Source organism: Sapajus apella, unplaced genomic scaffold, assembly GCF_009761245.1.
Source record: "Sapajus apella isolate SASKATOON/1434 unplaced genomic scaffold, GSC_monkey_1.0 scaffold7, whole genome shotgun sequence".
NCBI lineage: Eukaryota > Metazoa > Chordata > Mammalia > Primates > Cebidae > Sapajus > Sapajus apella.
Window position 1 is genome coordinate 20413900 of NW_022436947.1, and position 17206 is coordinate 20431105.

Below are 17206 nucleotides of genomic sequence, written 5' to 3' on the forward strand. Positions count from 1 at the left end.
GGTGTTCTGTCCTCTAATTAAGAATGGGTGCATGTTATAAAATGAAAACAAGAAGGAAGGATGTCTTGACTCCCAAAGGATAGGAATGGCTACTGTAAAGAGATTTTCTATTTCTATGTTCTATTTCATTATACTGTTGTCAACCCAGGGGAAGGTCATGACATAAATATTTAATGTGAGCAAACAGTATGATACAGAAATAGCAGATATTTGAATATTGCTGATTTTAAAATTTTTCTAAATTAATATACAATGCTGAAAAAAGTGCAAAGTTTTGTTGTTTCTGTTGAGATATATTTGCAAACACAATAAATATTGGCTCATCCTGCAATGCTCATTCATACAAACTAATCTACGAATTATAGCTGAATGCTTTTTATATGTTAGTTTCATTGTGTTCTATACAACCAACATATTTTTACTTGCACAATCAGATAAAAGCAGTAATTTATTTTCTTTGTCAAAAATTTCTTATCATCTGAAGAAAGGTTTATCTGATTATCTTCAGTTGTTAAATTAAAATTCCCAATGATTGAACATATTAGTAGCATTCTCAATGGGAGTGTATAATAAGACTTTTTTAGGAAGAAAATAAGCGAGCTTCTTAAAGGAGACTGAGGCATTGTAGGACTGAATTACATAGCAAATGTTTGATTCTCTCCTATTAATTGTATATCTATTATCATTAGAGATTAAATAATAATTGATGTGCTCAACCAAGCACTATAAAAGATATGCTATTCTTTAGTGAGAAAATATTTCTTTACTCATTAGCCCTCAAATAAATTATTACAAAGAGAAAAATATTTATTAAAAACCACTATTATGATTGAGCTTGTTTATATCTGCTACATCTGAATTTGCTTCTGATGCTCTAGAAAAAAGTAAGCCAAATCAAAACAAGACTAATGTGTCACAACACTCCAGAATTTCCAAAGTCCATACCCTCACATTTAAGTCTAACTCATATAACTAATATGACAGCAAATCCTCTCAATGACAATGAGATCTACAAGCCCCAGTTGTCACTTCAGTTTGTTTCAGGAAAATTCTGATGGAACTAAATTTCATCAAATTGTGTTAGCAAAAGATAACACAATCATTTGAATGGTAGCTTTATGTGGAGGCCCTTGTCACTATTCATGTCCATCTCTGATGGCACATTTGCCCAGATTTATGTCCAGCTTGAATTTTTCTAAGAAAAGGAGCCTACTGCTACTGATTGCCAAACACTAGAGTATTTTCTCTTGTTACTGTTTCACAGTTGATGATATTTTATTTGAAGCAACATGACTGTGAGTTTTTCTCATTTGGCAAGACATGAAATCAGAAGACCTGTGGTCAAGTTCAGCTCTGTCTCCTGCTAACCATGTGACATTGTACTCTATAATCTAGCTTCTCTGAGATGGTTTTCTAACTGTAAAATGTTTCCAGTTCGCGATGAAGATTATTACTCCAAAGTGTCCTATCCAGATCCAGGTGGACTCCGCTGTTGGAGGCTCAGTTGGTGCATGAAAGTTCATAGGCTTCCTAGGAGCTTCTCTTATAAAGGGATGAGCTTTAGTCCTCCTTGGCTAAGCAATAAATTGCATTTATTAGACACTATGCTAAGAACCTTATATGAAGAAATACATTTATAATAAGTTCATAATCCCACAGCGAGGCAGGTATTAATATTACACCTATATTACAGGTAAGAGAAAGGAGGCTAATATACACTAAATTCTTGCAGGGATAATCACAGGAGAGGTGACAAAGGCTATGTGGGCATGACTTCACATTTTTAAAAGAGCTGACATGCAGTCTTATAACCCTATTTATAAATGAGACTACATCTACAGTGTTGTGCATGCTTATTAATGACAGAGCTGTGACCTTGAAGATGAAAATAAAAGTCTTTCAAGAAGGAAACTGGGATAGATTACACATTTGTTCAGAAAATTTAGGCTGAGCCATCACTTCAAAAACCTGTAGCTGATTTTTGAACTTCTAATTTTAGATTACTGTTTCTTTTAGTTTCCTTCTATTTTAAAACCAAATAAAATTTGTTCTCTTAGATGAAAATGTTTTGCACTTTTCATTATGGACTTTTGTTTGTTCTCCTTATCTAATAGTCTTTTATTCATTTGTATTCCTCTTACACTATAAAGCTAAGTCAAAATGTACATTTCAGGCCAGGCACAGTGGCTCACGCCTATAATCCCAGCAATTGGGGAGGCCAAAGCAGGTGAATTACCTGAGGTCAGGAGTTTGAGACCAGCCTGGGCAACATGGTGAAACCCTGCCTCTACTAAAAATACAAAAAAGGAAAGAAGAAAGAAAGAAAGAAAGAAAGAAAGAAAGTAAGGAAAGAAAGAAAGAAAGGAAAGAAAGGAAAGAAAAAAAGGAAAGAAAGAAAGAAAGAAAGAAAGAAAGAAAGAAAGAAAGAAAGAAAGAAAGAAAGAAAGAAAGAAAAGAAGGAAAGAAGGAAGAAAGATTAGCTGGGCATGGTCATGGGCACCTGTAATCCCAGCCACTTGGGAAGCTGTGGCAGAACAATCACTTGAATCTGGGAGGCAGAGGTTGCAGTGAGCTGAGATCATGCCACTGCACTCCAGTCTGGGCAACAGGGTGAGACCCACCCCCCTCACCATAAAAACAAAAACAAAAACAAGTTCAGACATAAATTCAAAGAAAACCCATACAATAGAAGTTTTAAGAAATTAAATAGACTCCTCAGACATGAGTAAGAATTAGACCTACCATGACAAAGAGAAAATAAAAAGCTTTCTTATTTCAGTGCTTTTGGGGTCTATGTTAATAGAAGGTAGGAAAAGAAACATCAGCCAGGACTGATCACATCAGCTTCTTTTCATCTGTTAACTTGAGGGGAAGGACCTGAGATATCAACTATTGAATGAAGAAGCATAATGCTCACTTTAATTTTCCTTTAAATTATTTAGTCTTTGTTACACAATAAGCTCTTTTGCTATTCACTTTAGCCTGTGTATTTTGATTTGTTCAATTGTTTACTTGCCTGATGATCACCTGTTTTTTAAATGAATTATGAATGTAACTATAAATACAGACTTTGGTGAACCCTTATATCAAAATGAACCAAAAAAAAAAAAAATGAACTCACTCCTACGAATCATTTATGAACTGCTGTTGCTCAGAAACTGAAGCCTCAAGGAATAGAGCCAAAATATTCTATCAACTAAATCTGAACAGAACTTCTGTAAAATATACAAACTATTTAAAGTCTTTTACTTGTTTGTGAAGAAATACAAATAATTAATGTGAAGTCCTCGGTAACTAGAAAGGGTATTTCTTCATGTGATTCAATGTAAGGAGCCCTCTGGGTCTCTTTTCTGGCTTGACATTCTCCACCGCGTCTTTGGTTTTACTTGTTTTCATAAGGGAATATGGTATCTTTTAATGTGGGCCTCTAGCATTTCTTAAGTTTGAAAAAGGTCATCTTCATAGTTATCAGACATCAAACTGTTTTAAGCATCTTTGTAAAGGGAATAAAAGTCATTGCAAATACGATGTTGAATTTATTGCTTTGCGTATACTAATATTTGGTTTCATTGAATAAATAATAAATATTATATAGAATGCAGAATATAAACCCAGAAATCTAAATGTATATAAGCACTGTACTGGTGAAATCTGTACCTTTGAATCTTTGATCAAGTGCTAAATTCAGTGACCTTATGTGAGATATGACATCTCTCAGACTCATAAATCTACTTTGCCATCTTTTGTTTAATCATGTTTATATTATGTAATATGTAATTGTATATAAGTATATATCATCTACATTTTATATTTTTGTACCATATTCGTGATTCTAATTGTAACGCACTTTAAGAAAATATACTTGTATATTTTATATCAACAAATAAAATGCAGAAGAAAAGTAGAAAATGCATAAGTAACAATGTAGACAGAATAAACATGTGTAACCAACTGCATAAGAATATACTGGCACTAACTGACTAATGAAAATTATAAAAAAAAGATATAATAGTTCCAGTTTAGTCAAAGCATACAGTTATCTTTGGCTTTAGTGAGCTGATTGAAAATGAATTGGGTATGACTGCATGCTTTGTTAGCCCTGGGTGCAAATTATAATGCTGCCATTGATTAGCTGTGTGAGTTCCTTAATGTTTATGAGACTAGGTTTTCTCATTTGTCAAACAGACCTAAAAACCTGTTTAATTTTTGTAATACAGTCTAAGTATCTTAGATTTGCTCCTTAGGCCAAGCAATCCCAAACTGTGATGGTAAATAAGATAAACTTGCCTTTGGTATAGTTGCTAGAACATATGCCTTCAGAAGTGGGATTGTGTCAGTAGAAACTGGAAAAAAAGTGGAAAATGAACCCAGACTCAAAGAACAGTGAAGATAGTTGACCTTGTTTATGATTGTCTCATTCTTCAAATAAGGCTGGAGAGTACAAGCTTCTTTTCTTGGATAAAATATTTGCAGCTTGATTATTGCATAATTCAACTTTTGTTCAATTTCAATAATGAAGTGGGGGAGAAAATATAGCTGCACTAAATTACCTGCTCCCTGCACAGATTTGAATATTTAATAGCTCAATCAATGGCAAAGCAATTATAAATGTCTGCAAATAAAAATAATTCCTTGTTCCTGGTGTGCAAACATATGTATCTGCCTCCTTTGCCAGTTACAATAAAAGTTTGAAAAGCAACTTGGGAACTACTTGTCATCCTTCATTGTCCTCACAGTGTACTGAAATCAAGTATCTTTATCTTGGTAAAATATGACTCATTACTGCGGGAGTTTGGATATAGTGTCACTAGGCACAAAGCAGTAAGATGAATTAGATTGTGACTGTTTACAGGGCCAGTTTTGTGGGTGTGTAAGCTCATAATGGCCTCATGCTTGGTTTAATGCACTGCTGTTGCTGTCTTGAAATTCTTAATTTTATCTTTGATCTTGTGTTTTGCAAGTTAAACCCAATGGGACAATGAAGTATGGGCACGAGCCCAGAAGAAATGCACACCAGGCATGGAAACTATTCCTTGCTGCCCCATTTGCACTTACAATGTCCAATGAGCACAGAATTTTGGTGAACTCATGATATGTAAGAGTTCAGTAAGAGTCCAAGCCAGTGCCAGGTAAGTGTGTTACATTTGCCTGGAGTAAGTGGGGGAGCTGACAGCCCTCAAAAGCCACACTTTCTTCTTTAACTAGAATTAACTTCAAACACAGAACAAAGGAATGGCATTCAAAGAAATACAAACAACTAAGGTACCCTTACCACATGTCTTCTTACTCCTGTTACTTTTCTTTATTAGCAAAATACTTACAATGCTGAAATGATGGATGACATAAGAGGGGAGGAGAAAGACAAGACAACCCTCAGTTTCTTTTACTTTCAACCTGTCCTTGCTTACTAGCAAGCTGAAGGTAGAAAATGTTCGTCTAATGTGCGCATAATTAAGACGTGACATACAAACAATTGAGTTCGTTCTATGAAGTGTTTCTACTGTTTTGGTAAGAACAAAATACATATGCATGACCAAGTTATGAAATAAGAGTTGTGTAATTTTGGTGATTCTGCATGCAAATTAAATACTCATATTTGCATTTAAAACTGGTATTACACAACATAAAGATAAATGGTAAAATTCAGGGTAATAATTTGAAGTTTTAAGTTTTCTTTACTTAGAATCACACTAAATAGCAAATAAAATTACAGAAGTCAAGAGAAAACAGTGGAAGAAAGGAAAAAAGATTTATATTTTAATAACCTTAATGGCACATTTTCCTTGCTTTTTGAACAGGAGATCACAGCTTTATTGTGTGGTGGGCCCTGCAAATTATGTATCCTTGTTAGCACCAACAGGGTGACACAACGGTTAAGTTCAAGGGCTTTGAATACACCGAGAATTTGATTTGAATGATGTTTTGCCACTTCCTTATGGCCTTAATTGACTTTTCTAAGATTCAGTTTTCTCATTATTTATTTATTTAACCAATCTGTGTATATTGACTGTACCAGGTTACCAAAACAGGACTCTCTACCCTTATGGAGTTTACATGGTAGAGAGGAAGACAGAAATTAAACCTAAAAATGAGTGCCTAGCTGCACATTATAATATGTGATATGAAAAAAGACCAGTATGTTTTGAGAAGGTTGAGGAGGGTATTAAATTTATTTATTTGGGGTGGTGAAATATTTGAATTTAGGTATAAAACATGAGTAGGACAGATAACTGGGAAAAGGGTTGGGAAAGGGAAGAAATAAAAATGCCTATCTCACAAGACGACTATGAAGATTATATGATTATATGATGTGTTTAAAAAACATTAATGTTGTCCTGGAAATAGTAAAAAGTGAATACACAATACATTTTATAATTACCCAAAAGGCTTATGTGATAACATCTTTCATTAGTCTATAAGATGATATTTAGCTTTATCCTCACCATTCATCTGTATTATATGTGTGTGTAAATATTTTTCTAGAAAGTTTATTATTGACAAAATCACTCATTTAATGGTATGCAGCTGACCTATTTGTACATAATACAATTACATTCTGTTAATTTTCTCCTTGTTTAGCTCTTGCTCATGCACACATATTCTGTTTCTAATGAACTTATCTAGAAGGTTTGTAATTTATGCTCTGAGTATACTTGTTACTTGATTTAGTTATGTTTCACTGAATTGTATACAACAACATTTCAAAAAAAGTTAGTGAAGGTATTTCTTTTCTATCTTTCATTTTCTTTTACTTGTCGCTGATTTTAACAACTGTTATGAAAATTCTGTCTTTCTGCTCTTTGAGTTGTCACTTTTGTTTTTCCCTTTCTGACAATCATATTGGTGTCTCTTCCATGCCTTTTCTATCTGAAAAAACCTCTTGTATCATCTTGCCTAATGGAGTTCCACTTCTGAGTGTAGGCTAGCTAGTTTCATGCTGAAGCAGACGAGGTACCCAGGAAAGGCTAGCAAATGCAGAATTATCTGTGGGCAAACTCTTGGAATAGGTGAAATTGGTCATTGCTGTTGCTTCGCCTACCTTATTGGTAGTCCTTCTGTAGTCTTCGTTCCTTGATCACCCAGAGCCTCCAAGGTGAACTCTCAGAAACAGTGTCCCTCTACTTCAGCCTTGCTTGTCATCCCTCAACAGCATCTTAAGTGCTTGACCTATCACAATCTGTCATGAACCCTAACCAGCGGCAGATGTACAATGAAGTTAATAACTTGTAAGCTTAAGGGCCCCGAGACGGAGTCTAGCAATGTACTCACCCTGCATATGCATATTTGTTAAATTCTCCAAAGTAAGATATTACAGCCACTGTAGGTTAGTACTGCTGTTGTTTATCACTTCAACTTTCACTCCTTATTTCCCCTATGGACAGAGAGTGTTAGAGTGTTTTGGGGGCTGACTAAGGGAGCAAGGTGGGTGTATATTTAGCTTGAGTTTTGTGGGCTACATTTAGATGACTCACAGTCACTTCCATGAATAGTTATTATTGTTATAGTTGTCCTAGTGTAGGAATTATTTCCAGAATGACACTTACCACCCTCTGTGCTAGTCTGCCTGTACCAGACACAAAGGTACAAATGCTAAAATCTGTATTGTTATGTAAATGTGTTATAAATCACCCGGCACTGGATGTATGTAGATTTCTTAGACTAGCCAGCAGCTGGTTTGTGAAAAATTCTTCCAAACATCAGATGTGTAAATTGGTAACCAAAAGGTTCAGTCATAATTGATTTCAAACAAGAAGAGAAATTTTTTCCTGAGAGAGAATTGATAAAGCAGGATATGCTGCATTATACAGGGCTTATGAAATAATAAAATATAATTGATCAGAGTTCCTATCATTTTAGAACTCAAACCTGTAATGGTACTACACCCGATGAAAATGCTCATGTTTTGTACTTCAACTATCAATTAGACAAAAATAAATTTTGATCAACTATGCTAGAGAAAAGATAGTTATTGTCCGATTTTCTCTATAGAAAATATTATAAATATTATTGTTACACAAAATGATGAGCACTAAGTATACCACCTAAAAATGTAGGAAAATGTATTATAGATGTATGTTAATTAATTCATGGAAATTACTTTCTCTGGCTTTTGTGACATTTGTGTTACTTTCAGCTTTCTTAAAATTCATAATTTGTTGTGCTTTCTTATTTCAAGCAAATATTCACTTTCCCATGTAATTCTGTATTCATATCTGCTATCTTTTGAATGTGTCACCTTCAGCATTCAGGCCAATGTGACAGCATTAAAAGAGGAGGCCTTTAAGAGGTGATTAAGCCATGAGCCCTGTTCCATTGTAAATGGGACTAAGGTCCTTAGAGGCTCCATGAAGCATTTATCTAGCTTGTCCTTCTGCCTTCTGCCATGTGAGGATACAATGTTGCTACCCTCCAGAGGATGCAGCCTTCGCCAGACAAATAAGCCTGTAAGCACCTTGATAATGGCCCTTCCAGCATCCAGAACTGGGAGAAATACATTTCTGTTCTTTACGCATTACCCAATCTGTGATATTGTGTTACAGAAGCACAAAATGGGTTAAAACAAAAAGCAAACAAACCCATTCAAAGATGGGCGAAGGATATGAACAGACACTTTTCTAAAGAAGACATATGTGAGGCCAACAAATATAAGAAAAAATGCTCATCACTGGTCATTAGAGACATACAAATCAAAACCACCTTGAGATACCATCTCACACCAGTTAGAATGGCAATCATTAAAAAATCTGGAGACCACAGATGCTGGAGAGGATGTGGAGAAACAGGAAGAATTTTACACTATTGGTGGAAGTGTAAATTAGTTCAACCATTGTGGAAGACAGTGTGGCAATTCCTCAAGGATCTAGAAATAGAAATTCCATTTGACACAGCAATCTCATTACTGGGTGTATACCCAAAGGATTATAAATTGTTCTATTATAAAGACATATGCACACATATGTTCATTGCGGGACTGTTTAAAATAGCAAAGACCTGAAACCAACCCAATGGCCATCAATGATAGATTAGACAAGGAAAATGTGGCACATATACACCATGGAATACTATGCAGCCATAAAAAATGTGTTTGTGTTCTTTGCAGGACGTGGATGAATCTGGGAATCATAATTCTCAGCAAACTGACACAAGAAAGGAAAATCAAACACTGCATGTTCTCACTCATAGGCAGGTGTTGAACAATGAGAACATGTGGACACAGAGAGGGGAGCATCACACACTGGGGTCTGTTGGTGGGGGTAGGGGAGGGATAGCAGGGGGTGAAGAGGTTGGGGAGGGATAACATGGGGAGAAATGCCAGATATAGGTGACGAGGGGATGGAGGCAACAAACCAGTTTGACACGTATGTACCCATGCAACAACCCTGCATGATCTGCCCATGTGCCCCAGAACCTAAAGTACAATAAAAAATTACCTTATTTATTCATTTTTTGGTCTAAAAGAGGGTTCTCAAAATTATATAATCTTCAGTACTCACAAAAGCTGTATCCATTCCTGACTCCAACTCTATATACCTTATTGTCAGAAAATTAGCATTATGGGGAAGTAACAAGAATTTTGTGTGTCCCTTTGTACTGGTTTTTATGTTGGAGTACTATCCTCTCCTATGTACTCATCCCAGAGTCTTCCTACAGCCTAACACTGTGAAATAGACAGTGAACTGCATGGCTCTGCACTCTGGTTGTACTGGTATACCACAGCTGGGAGTGAAATGGAAGATAGACAGTAAAGGACCCTCTGTGGACAGAAGAGAGATAGAAAGGAATTCATGGAGCTGGGGGCATTAGGGGTGAAATGAGAAAAGAAAAGAGAGAGAAAGGATCAAAGGCACTGATAGAAGGGGATACATCTTATGGTCAAAGAGTGAGTGTGAGAGAGACTTTACTTCCTTTTCAGTTTCCAGTTCCATAGACTCTCAGTCTTGAGATTCATGGAACTCTATGTAAACTTATTAACACTAATGCTTTATATTTCTCATTTATTTAATTGAGTTTTGAGTGGCTTTCCATTCCTGGCAAAGAGAAAAATCCCCCAAAATAATCCTTCTTGATGAATTTGCATTTTATTGGAGGACTCTGGAAAATGATAACTATGATTAATCGAATGCCTGCTCAATTATTGAATTCCTACACCATCTCTAATCTTCATAACATTCTCAGCAGGTAGTTACTATTTCTGACATTTTGTAAGTGAGAAAACAGCCTCAGAAAAGGTGAGTAACTTGCTAAAGATCATATAACTAGAAAGTGAAGCTGAATTGGAACTTAGGTGAGTCTGACTCCAAATTGTGTGTTCTTTCTTTTTACCATGTTGCCTGTCAATGCCTACAGCCAAAGAAATTACTTTCTGCTGGTGGAATTTCATACCTGATACTAAGCACATGATTGTCGAATGCTAGGGCAAGAGAAAGCCATCCAGATCATCTAATTCAACCCCTTGTGTTTACATTAAGGTCATCGAGGTCTTACAAAATATAGCCCAAGATTCCAGAAGTATCACAGCAGAGTTAAGAACTTGGATCCCCTGGCTTCCTTTCATGAAATTTTACTTTTCATGACAGCTTAAGAGAATATTAGACATAGCCTAATACTATTCTGCTTGAACTGAAAACTATTTGCTTCTGGTAAAATATCTAATAGTCATTTTTTATTCCAAAAGAGAATATTAATAGGCAATATTAAAGGACTTAAAATGTGAATTCCTTTTAAAAAGTTTACATTTTATTCTATACATTCATTTATTCTAAAATTTATTCTTTATATCATTTAGTTCATTTTAAAACTAGATAGTAATACTTGCTATCATTTATCAAATACCTGCTGTGCTTTACATGCATTCTTTCTAACCCACCCACAATGTAGTAATGATATTTAGAGAACAATAAAACTTAGATAAATTGAGTCATTTACACAAGGTTTCTCAAATGATAAAAGGCAAAACAGGATTTTTAACCCAGGTCATGTTGACTACAAATTAGTATTTTACCAACTTTGTTGAAGTTTTATGTGTATAAGATAGAAGATGTGGTCATTTAGACATAGCTAATATTATTCCCTTGTTATTATGTGTTCTTTTCTTACTATCTGCAAAATGATTATAGCTTGCCATTGAAATCAGCGATCTGGTCAATAGCTTTTAAATATTCCTTAAACAGAAAGCTTGGTACATAAATATTTAGGAGCTGTGAATTTTCCCACTGAGCAGGAATTGCCTTTGAAGAAAAGATTATTTAAAAAAAAACAACTGAGATGACTAGAGCTTTCAGATTTAAGAATAATTTCTGATTTTAAGCTGAAGTTTAGAGATTTAGAAGATTTACCTAAGCCTATAAGAAAAAAACCTGAAAATTTTACCATCCTGAATAATGTATCATCCCAAAATAAAACAGAATATTATGAAATTCTGATATTTTAGAAATGTCTCTTTCTAAAATTGCTCCTTGGTTATGCTATGGCTGATTACACTGATATTGATTTTTGTTCCTCTTGAATAAAGAGATAGAGGTCATAAAGGTAATATTTTTTATCTGGACTTTCCCACTCGAGATTCTATTAGAAGGAGAGTAGACAGGACTGGATAGTATTTGGCCAATAGCCAGTATTACGTGAGATAAAATGAATATAAGTTTAGCATACTGCTTGGCATACAGTAAAAGCGCAATAAGAGTTAGCCATTGCTGTTTTTATTATTGACCATAGAAAGATGCCAGGGAAACCATCAGAAATGTGATGGCTTCCTAAAATGGACAGAGCATTTTGTCAAATGTGTCATGAGACATACAAGTAAGTGAGGCTCAGAGTGAAATAAAGTGGTTTTACGTTGCTACAAGATGGGATTAGGTTCTCATCTGGCTTTGTGCCAGCCATGTCAGAGCCCTTGGCGACTACTGATGTGACATTGCTGACACCACCGTGTGGCCAGTGTCACCTGCAATGTATCAGCATTTCTCCTCCTGCAAGTGCCACGTACCTCTAATAAATAGCTACTTTCTCAATCTGGGGATGCACTTTGGTTTCTCATCTTCTAGAACTTAGGGCCCCAATTCAGGTTCTAGTGCTGTGCAATAACTGCCCTGAATGTTACGGCAGATGAGTGGGCTCATATCATTTTTCCACTTGTAGTTATCTAAAAAGGGAAATTGGCAAGCCAAATGCTCTGCCAACATTGCCACATCGCTCCCAATTACTTTAACTGTAAAGAGTGAAAAATATCGTTCAATATCCAGATAATTATTCTCAATAGGGTTCACAACCTTTGAAAGGCAGCTTGCCAAGGTCCTGAACATCACCATCTGGAGGGTGATGGCAAAATGCTGACTCCTGTCATGAAGTAGCAAGATGGAAGAGCACTGACCTTGGATAACTCCCAAAGGAAATTGCTGATGAAGGTTAGGTGCATCTATGATTTTGCTGTTAATTTAAGAGCAAGTTGGTTGCAGGGATCCAGCTGATGTGCCGGTGAAAACTGGCATGTGTGAAAATTTGACTCACGTTCAGATGCTTTCTCTCTTTGACAGCAGCCATTCAGGAGTTTCTAAACTTTGCTATTTAACCCTTCAAGCACTGGACCACTGAGGACATCAAGATTACACCCTCCACATTTAAGGCTATTTTCTATTGTTTCCAGGAGTATATTGAAATTCTACAAACAGAGCAAAGGTAATAAATAATTACAATAATTAATTAATACTTTTTCCCAGACAACGGATTTTTCTTAACTTTTATTTAAGTTCAGGGGTACATGTGCAGGTTTGTTAAATAGGTAAACCTGTGACATGGGAGCTTATTGTACAGATTATTTTGTCACTCAGGTATTATGCCTAGTACTCATTATATTTTCTGATCTTCTCCCTCTCCCATCCTCCACTTTTCAGTGGTCCGCTATGTGTGTTGTTCCCTTCTGTGTGTCCATGTGTTCTTATCATTTAGCTCCTGCTTATAAGTGAGAACATGTGGTATTTGGAATTCATCAGCTTACTAAGGATATTGACCTTCAGCTCCATCCATGTTCCTGCAAAGAATATGATCTCATTCTTTTTTATGGCTGCATAGTATTCAATGGTGTAGATGTACCATATTTTCTTTATCCAGTCAATTGTTGATGGCCATTTAGGTTGATTTCATATCTTTGCTATTGTGAATAGGGCTGCAATAAATATACACATGCATGTACCTTTGGGAATATACCCAGTAATGGGATTGCTGGGCTGACTGGTAGTTCTGTTTTTAGCTCTTTGAGAAATCGCCACACTGCTTTCCACAATGGTTGAACTAATTTACACTCCTAACAACTGTGTATAAGCATTCCTGCTTTCTGTAACCTCAAGAACATCTGTTATTTTTTGACTTTTTTACTAATAGCAATTCTGAATAGTGTGAGGTGGTAGCTAATTGTGGTTTTGATTTGCATTTCTCTAATAATCACTGATGTTGAATTTTTATCATATGCTTGTTGGTCACATGCATGTCTTCTTTCGAAGTGTTCATGTCCTCTGCCCACTTTTTAATGGGGTTTAATTTTTTTTTTTTTTGTAAATTTGTTTAAGTTCCTTGTAGATGCTAGATATTAGACACTTGTCAGATACATAGTTTTTGAAAATGTTCTCCCATTCTGTAGGCTGTTTGTTTACTCTGTTGATAGTTTCTTTCTCTGTACAGAAGCTCTTTAGTTCAATTAAATCCCATTTGTCAATTTTTGCTTTTGCTGCAATTATTTTCAGTATCAGCATCATGAAATCACTGCTCGTTCCCATGTCCAGAATGGCATTGCCTATGTTGTCTTCCAGGGTTTTGAGAGTTTTGAGTTTTACACTTAAGTCTTTAATCTATCTTGCATTGATTTTTACATATAGGATAAGAAAGGGGTTCAGTTTCAGTCTTCTGCACATGGCCAGCCACTTATCCCTGTACCATTTATTGAATACGGATTCCTTTCCTCCTACTTGTTTTGTCAGTTTTGTCAAAGATCAGATGGTTTTAGGTGTATGGCCTTATTTCTGAGCTCTCCATTCTGTTCCATTGGTCTATATGTCTGTTTTTGTACCAGTAGCAAGCTGTTCTGGTTACTGTAGCCTTGTAGTACAATCTGAATTTGGATAGCGTGATGCCTCCAGCTTTGTTCTTTTTGCTCAGGATTTCCCAGGCAACTGATTTAGAAAAGACGAACCTCCTTTTGAATATGACCAGCAAGCTGTCCTAATTTCCATTCTAAATTCACCTATTGCCTATTTTGCTTCTTGTTCCAGTCTCTCTACCATGAAGCTTTGAAAAATTTTAATATAGCAGAAATTGCTATTTACCTCCCAATATAGCTAACATATATTTTCCTTAGGAACAGAACTAGAACTCTGATTTATTTTTTAAGCTAGGCACTACAGCCATTCAACTAGATTATTAGCCCAGCTAGCTATGACCATGGGTCTAAGCTCCAGCTGGTGAAATGGATGTGAAAAATGTTGGAAAGAACTTTTGTGAACTTCCTCTAAAAAGGCAGGGAACATCTTTATTTTTCCTCTTTCTATCATCTGCTGCTTTAAACATAAATGTAAAAGCTGGAACTCCAGCATCCTATTTTACCCATGAGCATCAGTGCCGCACCCTGTGGGTAGAGGAGAAATGACATGGAAAGAACCTGGGTCCCTGAAGATTTTCTGGAAGTCATCATGTCAACTGTCAACTTCTTCCCTTTATGTAAGAGTCAAATATACTTCTATCTTTTTTATGTTATACAGCCTAAACTTCCTAAACTAATCTCAACACGGAGCATAATGGATTCTACAGACATTTTTTAGCATTACATTTATTAGCTATTGTCTTCCCTTTCATGACTCTTTAGAAATGTATGTACGTTTTGCCTTCAATAAATCCTTACTGAACAAATAAATCTTAACCATCAAAAAACAGCTTGTACTACATGTACAGAACAGAAAAAATTGATTTCAACATTTGTTGACTTCATGAAGGACCTTGGCCAGCTAATTAAAATTGTCTTAACTTTAATAAATTATTCTTTTTTTAAAATTCTCCAAAGTTTGCATGTCGAAGGGGCCATAATGTGTTGATTATTTTTTATGTCATGGGTTGTAAGAGCATATCTAAATGGACTATTAGCTTCAAATAAAAGACTAAGAGATAGCTGTTTATGATATTAAGTCTTATGTGATGGCCACAAATAGAAATGTGACTTTGTAAATTGAGCAGGCTGTCCCTCAGTTAGGATAATGTCTCACACCACAACTTCAGTAAGATCTGAGACAACTTAGGGGGAGGTAGTTGAACAAAGATGACTTTACGAGTGTTTTTTTAAATGTGTAATTAAGCTTACATGAATTAGACATATGAATTTTCTTCCTTTATACTGGCTCATTATTTTCAGTATATGCACTTGTTTTAAATATTGCCATTAAACAATAACCTTCTTTTCACTATTCAATGCCCATCTACTTTACTGTTCTATTTATATCCTTTTCTTTAGAGATAAAATTTATAAAAGATTACTCTAAAACCACTCATAGCATTTCTGATTTAACTTTTTCTTGACCGATCTTTGGTATTTCCCACTGTTTTCAATATCACCCCTGAAGCTCTCTTAATTCTCAGCTTCCATGAGAGCCTTTGTCTCGATTCTCCCAACTTAGCGGCCACCGCTTATTCTTATTTACTTACATCTTTTCTTCCCTCCCCCCCTTTTTTTTTTAGTAATCAACCCAAAGGATTATAAATTATTCTACTATAAAGACACATGCCCATGTATGTTTATTGTGTCACTGTTCACAATAACAAAGACTTGGAAGCAATCCAAATGCTCATCAATGATAGACTAGATAAAGAAAATGTGGCACATATACACCATGGAATACTCTGCAGCCATAAAAAGGATGAGTTCATGTCCTTTGCAGGGACATGGATGAAGCTGGAAACCATTGTTCTCAGCAAACTAATACTTGTTTCATTTCTTCCTCCATGCTTGAAATATTGTTTTTATTCTATTATGAGTTTCTTTATATCTTTTACATACATATGTATATCAAAGCTTTACATAACATGTACTTTCTGATGACTCATAATTGTACATTCTGTTATCTGAAATTGAGTGTTGTATTTCTATATTCATTAACAAAATTTTATTTGTTAAATAAAATTTATTTAACAAAATTTTATTTGTTAAATAAAATTTATTTAACAAAATTTCTATATTCATTAACAATCTAAGACTGATTTACTCACGTCAAATCATTGCCTCTCTTCCTTTAAGAGTATTCTCTCTTTGACATCACCATTTTTCTTCTTTCTGTTTGCTATGGACAATTCATTCATCCTTTAAGATTAATAACAAATTCTACCTCTTGTTGGAAATGTTCCTGATCTTCTTGGGGGATTTTTCTCTTCTGTCCACCTCCTCTTTGTCCCCAAAACAATAAGGTATGTTGTAATTAATTTATTATAAAACATTCCCACTCTACCAGTAGTTATTGTTGAGGAAGGCTTCTGGTCATTTGTGTCTGTATCTTTGGGTCCTACCACAGTGACTCATACAAACAAGAAGCTCAAGAAATGGTTGGGAATAAAGGAATGAATATTTTCTTAACGTTTGCAAATTGAGCCATAATTTGGATATATTATTCATTGTTTAATACCATTTTCATGTGCTAGACTTTGATCATCTCCCATCTCAACAAGTCTCCTGTTCTAATAAGTTAAATTCCTATTAAATTTAAAGACTTTAAAAATATAACAGAAATACCTACATGAATCTTAGGAGAGTCACAGTAGTATGTTCTTATTTTCCCATCTTTTGAATCCAAAGAACACGGCGGATTTCTTGGTGGTAGGGATGAAATACATGGCAGAATCTATTGCTAAATTCTTTTGCAGGGTGACTGTGATTGGAAAGCTTTTGGGTCTGATGTTAGGATTTGCTCTAATCTACTCAATTAATGACACAGCCTAGGTCATTATGTACTACACATACCTAGTAGGTACTCACCAAATATTTATTGAATTATTTGGTGCACGAATAATTTGCTTTATTATTTCAACACGAAGCAATATGTAGACTAGTTTATAGCTCATAGTAATCACAAATAGCTGACACTGATTGACAGTGTAATGCATGCCAGGCACTGTTTCTTACTGTTTTATATGTTTTATTTCATTTAATCCTCATAACAAGCTTGTAAAGTGAACACTA

At 35.2% G+C, this 17206-nt stretch overlaps 1 protein-coding gene across 2 annotated transcripts in view; it reads right to left on the minus strand.

The window, feature by feature from the left end:
* The window catches only part of KCND2 (potassium voltage-gated channel subfamily D member 2), a 494806-nt gene that overhangs the window by 37056 nt on the left and 440544 nt on the right, over positions 1 to 17206 (minus strand). The gene's annotated exons all lie outside the window — the stretch shown is intronic.